Consider the following 6366-nt stretch of genomic DNA (forward strand, 5'->3'; position numbering starts at 1 on the left):
GGCGGCCTCATCGATGCAACGGTCGAGTGCGTGCCACGCGCCGCTCAGAGACTGGCTGGGGCGATGGACTAGTTCTGATAGCTGGTGTTAATGGTTTTGCATGTGGTTAAGGAGTAAACTAGAACCGTGACCGTCTGAACTTGCTACGTTTAAATATTCACTCCAGATAACGGTATCATCAATTTGATTAAGTATAGAAACATAGATAGAACTGATAAAGTTTCTAGATTAAAATTAAACTTTTTTCAGTAAAATCGTTGTATCTTGCCAATAGTTCATTTTAGTTTGAGATCTACTTTGATTATTATGTAAAATTTTCCGGGGAACACGATGGTAATGAAATAAAACAAATAAAAATATAAGGAATTGGTCAAAACTGAATTTTAATACTAAAACGTTAAAATATAATATTATAAGACATTTAAGGATTAAAATTTTATTTTGAATCGAATTCCTTGGACAATTTTCTATAAAACTCAACCTGTAGAAAGTCTTTTGCTTAAGTAGTAAAGCTATGATAAAAACGTTTTTCAAAACGACGACGACGGTGTCAAAACTAGAGGGATGGTACAATCAGCACCAAACTTGGGATTTTTGTTAACTATCGATAGATGAACGTTCCCTCCAAGTTTGGTCCAAATCGGTGAAGGTCGAATCCAAAAGTGTACTCAGTTGACCTGGAATGACCCATATTGTTTGGAAAATGTTGGGGAAAGTAAAGCTAGAACTGCAATTCATCTGGCTCACAAAGAAAGTTATTGTTAAAATCGAATTTGTCATCCATTTTTAAACACTGTTTGAAAATATTTGATTTTTTTTTTTTTCTATAAACTCATGTTTTAAAAATTCATATCTTTGGTACCAGATTTTGAAGCATCCAAAAATGTAGCGAAGAGATGTTTTTTTTTCAGTCATCTAAAACATATCATAAAAAGTCGAAAGTAAACATAATGTTTTTTTTTTCGGAATTCAGCACTAATACAAGTAATCAGGATTTTTCCATGCATCATTTTCTGTAAAATCATAAGTCCTTAGGGATCGTTCATAAACTACGGTTTCCAAATTGTAAATTTTACCCCTGCAAGACAAGCCTTAATCATAACTTTGGTGAAGACACTAAATCAATCCGAAAATCCTTTCTCAAGACACAGATTTTCACATACCTATCGAGGGAAAACTAAAAATTCAAAATGGGTTCTTTTGACATTGGAAATGCATGGACAAAGATTCATCAAAATAAAATTATAAAAAATTACAAATCATGAACAAAATTGAAACTTTGGAGAATTACTCTTGAATAAATAAGAATGTTAGTGTTTCAAAGATTTTTATAACATCAGAAAATTTACATGTTTTGTTGCATTCATGTCGTTATAAATTTTGTTTAATATGTACGTTAAGATAATCAACAAATCGTTTGATGATATTTGATGAACAAATAGGCCATAGCAATTATTTTTCAACGTTTCTGTCGACCCCTCCCATTTTTCCTAACCTGTAAAAATCAGAAAATGTTTTTATTTATACATCAAAATTTCAATAATTCTTGCGTTGAAGTCATTTTGGCATATTCATAAAACACATTAAGGGTGCACAGCAACGAAGAAAGTTGTTGTCTTTTTATTCCAAGATTGTCAAACTTACGGACCAAATCCTGCAACAACGGAATTGTAAAATTAGTCAAACTTTGTTGTAAATAACTCTTTGGGCAGTACTTTAGGGGCTGAATAAAAAATATTTCAATAGTATCCGTAATTTTGAAGATACAAAAATGTCTGTAACAAAAATCTGGGTGCAAAAGCTCTGGTTGATGTGCACCGTTAATAATTAAAATTAAATTTTGATAATATGATTTTTTGAGCCATCATTTACAACAAGGCGCAAAATGAAGATTTTTTCAGCACGAGTCGTACATTTATCCAACGAGGTTACCGAGTTGGATAAATACGATGAGTGCCTAAAAATCAAGTTTTACAATGAGTTCCATACAACATTTTTTGCAATTCCGAAAAACACCCTTTTGCAATTCCGTCGTGAAACTACTTACTTTTCCTGTCATTCTTGAACGACAAAAAAGCCTACTTTTCTGTATCAAAAATAACAGAATCGAATAGCAGCACTTTTCACAATAAATGCTGAAAAGTTCTACTTTTCAGCACTGAAATGGGTGCTGAAAAGTTGAACCTTTCAGCACTTGTTTCGAAAAGCAACACTTTTCAACATTTTTTTTATATTTAAACGATTTATTGACAAAATACATGAAAATTTTACTTAAAATTTCACTCTTTCTCTTCGTATTTATCCAACTCGGTGAACCTCGTTGGATAAATGTACGACTCGTGCAGAAAAAATCCTCTTTTTGCAACTTGTTGCATAAACTACTATTTCAATGGTATTCATCCATCCATTTCGGCATTTGTTTTAAAAGCGTTTCCATTTGATTCTGTTATTTTTGTAGCGAAAAGTAGACTGTTTCGTCGTTCGTTGATAACAGCAAAAATAAGTAGTTACACGACGTAATCACAAAAAAAAACATTGATACTATTTAAGTAATCCTGTTTATCAAGCTCCCATAATTAAACGAAACTATTGGCACTACGCCCCCCGGGGCATGGCCTTCCTCTAACGTGGGATTTCTGCTCCAGCGCCTCTGACGAGACAGGAGAAACCGGGACCGACGTTTTACTTCACCATCCGATAGAAGCTCAGTGGATAAGGCGGGAATCGAACCCGCGTCTCATAGCATCATCGGGATCGTTCAAAATTTCATAATTAGCATTATTGAAATTTTGAACTTTTCAAAATTTGTGGAAATCTTCTACCTCAAGTACTTTAAAAATTTCTCTACCACGTTCAGTGACATTTCATAACCAATTCCGTTCACGATTAATGCATATTTTTGCCTTTCTTACTAAAGAAAGGTATAGGTTTTACTTTAAGCCAGGACGTCATTTCCAGCTTCGTAAATATGTCGATTCAGCATGAATTTTAAACCGAAAAAATCTACACAAGTTGACAAGTTGAGCTTCGAATACTGGCGCGAGAATGCTGGCGCATATGTTTCGGCTCGACTTATACTCGTTCGTAGTAGCTTGTCTACCGATGTTTCCTTCAACATGTAAGATATCGTAGCTTTTCGGTTTCTTTTGCTCTGTCCGTTTTTGCATAACTGTCCAATGTTAATGCAAAAACTTTTTTGACATAGGACATTCATCCGGGTACAATCAATTTGTTTCCCGTGTGCTCCTAAAATCGCCTTTAAGTAGGCTTCATTTGTCGTGATTTCCTATGTTTATTTAACAGAGTTCATTGGATTCCAATAGGAGCTTTCGAAGCTTCTAAGCTTTATAGCGTTTTCAAAGTTTTCATTGCTCGCGACGCCAATGGCTATCTACCTACACCCAAAGGAAAAATATATCTCAAAATCTGCAACATTGGATTTGTTGCAGAAAATGTCATATTTTATAACATTTTTTGCAGCATGCCCATAGGGGGATGGCGTCGCTATTTTTAGACCACGTTTTCCACTTTTTCTCCATCGAAACCGACTACTTTATCGACTTCATTTTGCTGGGCGAGATAGGACGCCGTCTATTTTTAGACGATGACTCAGCACTTTTCCACTCTTGCGCTTAAAAAAACCAGATGGCAGCACGATGTAACGCCACGTCCCTATAGATCATTTTTGCCCGCGTGTAAAAATTTCAGCGATCTGCAGTTCTCACCAACACATATAAAGCTGGCCCGTCCCCGAGCAACACTCCAAAGAGAAGCATATGTTGGTGCTCTTTCACTCACTTTTCATCAAGCGTCCATGGCGCGGTGGTAGCGTGTCGGATCAATAACCAAGAAGTTGGTGGTTCAATCCTCGTTCTGCTAAGTGTTTTTTTTTTTTGTGAAATACAACCAAAAAGCCGTCGGTAATGTCGATAATTGTCGGTAACGGGCAAAAATGTCATACTCCTATATCGCAAAAAATGCATGAGGACAGATTTCATGCAGATTCTGATATACTTTCATGCCGCCATGCATCACAATCATGCGACTGCCAGTTGGGTGTAAGGTATTGCGATTGAGTGTGTAGTGGTGCGGTTGTAAAAATATCTATCTCTGACTCTCTCACTTTCGTAGACGCTGAATGGCAAGCTTCCCACTGTGCGGTTAACTCGGTTTTGCTTTGCGCCTGCTTTGTTCGGTTTTTGGGCTCGTACCAAAACTAGAAAACCAAAACCGCGGTGTGTGTCGTCACTTGCGCATTGGAAGCTAAGAATTTGTACGATTAAAAATATTCGATAGGTGAAAATTGTGTTTTCAATTTCTTTTACAAAACACATCATTAATAATACCTTGCTTTCATCATAAGATTTTTTGTATCAAGTCGATGTTGTGAATTGAGAGAAGTTATATTCTTTAGTAAGAAAGGCTCTATCTCACCCCTGGTGGGATTAAATCGGGTTTTAATTAAAATAAAAACTTCAGCCTATCAATGTCACCCTGGTTCACGAAACCAATAAATCAACTAAAGAAAAAAAGTTAAAAATTAGGTAACCTTTCAAATAGACAAAAAAAAACGTGTGAATTTACTCGACACGGAAAAAATGAACCACATGTAAACTTGAGATTCGACGTAAACGGTTGAATCAAACGTAAAAACATGTTTGTACACTAGTTTTTACGTATAATTTGTTGCAAATTCACATCAAATTGCATTTAAATTCGAACGTTTAATGACGTGCAAAAGTGTTACAGCATAAATGATGTATTATTCGGAAACATTTTTTTTTTGCGTGTAGAAATTTTCTACAAAATTGCCCCAACAATTCTTTAATATAACACACAAATCAAATTGAAGTAAAAAAATTGTAGTTGCCTTTCATAAAAAAAATTCGTTTTAAATATGAATAAAAATCATTGTGAAACAACTTAATTCGTAATTCTTCAGCACTTGTTTTAAAGTTTTGTTCAGAAAAAGAATATTTTAAAGAAAAATAAATTTGTTTAAATATAAATAAACAAAACATTCATCGATCGCTTTTCCAGAAAAATTAAATTTCTTGAACAATTATGATATTTTCGAAACTCGAAAGCTCTTGAGTATCTCTCAATATCGTTAATATCAGAATGAAATCATAGGCGAATTCCTGGCGAAAACGAATTCATGATTCGGAATAAATTTGATTGTATTTATTTTTAAATTGTACGTTACGTTTTTTTTTTCTCAACATTGACTGATATTAAAGGATATTAACTATAATCATTAACAGTTTCATCAAATGATCATTTTTTTTTTGTTTATTTAAAAAATGCTTTTTATTTTAAAAATACATTGTTTCTATGATAATTTATTTTGAATCAAACAAATAATTAACAGGTTACCAAACAGATAATGTTATTCTAGAGAACAAAATCAACTCCAAACAATTCACCTTCACCACAAACCATGGTTTGCTGGTACTTAACTTTGAACCGCACAATTATATATACTCATAACTGAAGCATGGAATTTAGAAAGTGATCCAATCGCAGATTGACGAGACTGTCTAGCCGGCGAGCGCCATCCTTCAAAACGTTGGCTCGAAACAATTTAAGATCCTAAATGGAAGGGATGAACAAAGCGTACCGCACACCAAGGTCCCAGAACCTTCCACCCCCAATACCAAAATTGACTTGGATGGAATTTAAATTGACTTATGATTTTTGACTGATTGAAGTGGTCCGGATGTTCCGTTGATGAGTGACTTGCGAAATTGTCATTGAAATCTGTTGTAGCTATCATTGAAGAGATCAGAAATGGGTCGCTTGACGGTACCCAGAACAGGTCTTGCGCGTATCATCCTCGAGAGCGCATTTCAATCGTCGCGTGTTCGAAAGGGACGAACCACAGCAGATCACCTTGCGCGGTGGTCAAATCTGGTTCTATCCGAACGGAGGCTAATCGATACGACCTTCAAGAACCTAACCGCATTTTTTCAGCCGTTCTCCCCCATTAAAAGGAATTGAACTTCTTTACTGTTTTTTTTTTCTCTCAAACGCACGCCAGTTGTCTCGCTCTCGGACCAAACAAACTTACAAAGTTGCCCCTCTTTCGGATGGTATGATTGGTGGTGAATGTGACCTTCGGGGGCACTACTGGCTTGAGCTTAGAAGACCTCCCCTGCCCCTCCGATCGCGCGAGTCTACGGTTTGCCCATCTTTGCTCATCTTTCATAGCATCGCACAACGTGTTTGCGATAATATCTCATATTTTAAAATGCAAGTAACAAGTACCCGGCGAAGAGCAGTGGCGTCTTAGCTAGGAATTGTTCTTGGAGAACTACTTTTACAACAATGAGAACACGATATTACTGTTAATCTCTGTGTTATTAG

This window comes from Culex pipiens, chromosome 3 (assembly GCF_016801865.2).
Source record: "Culex pipiens pallens isolate TS chromosome 3, TS_CPP_V2, whole genome shotgun sequence".
NCBI lineage: Eukaryota > Metazoa > Arthropoda > Insecta > Diptera > Culicidae > Culex > Culex pipiens.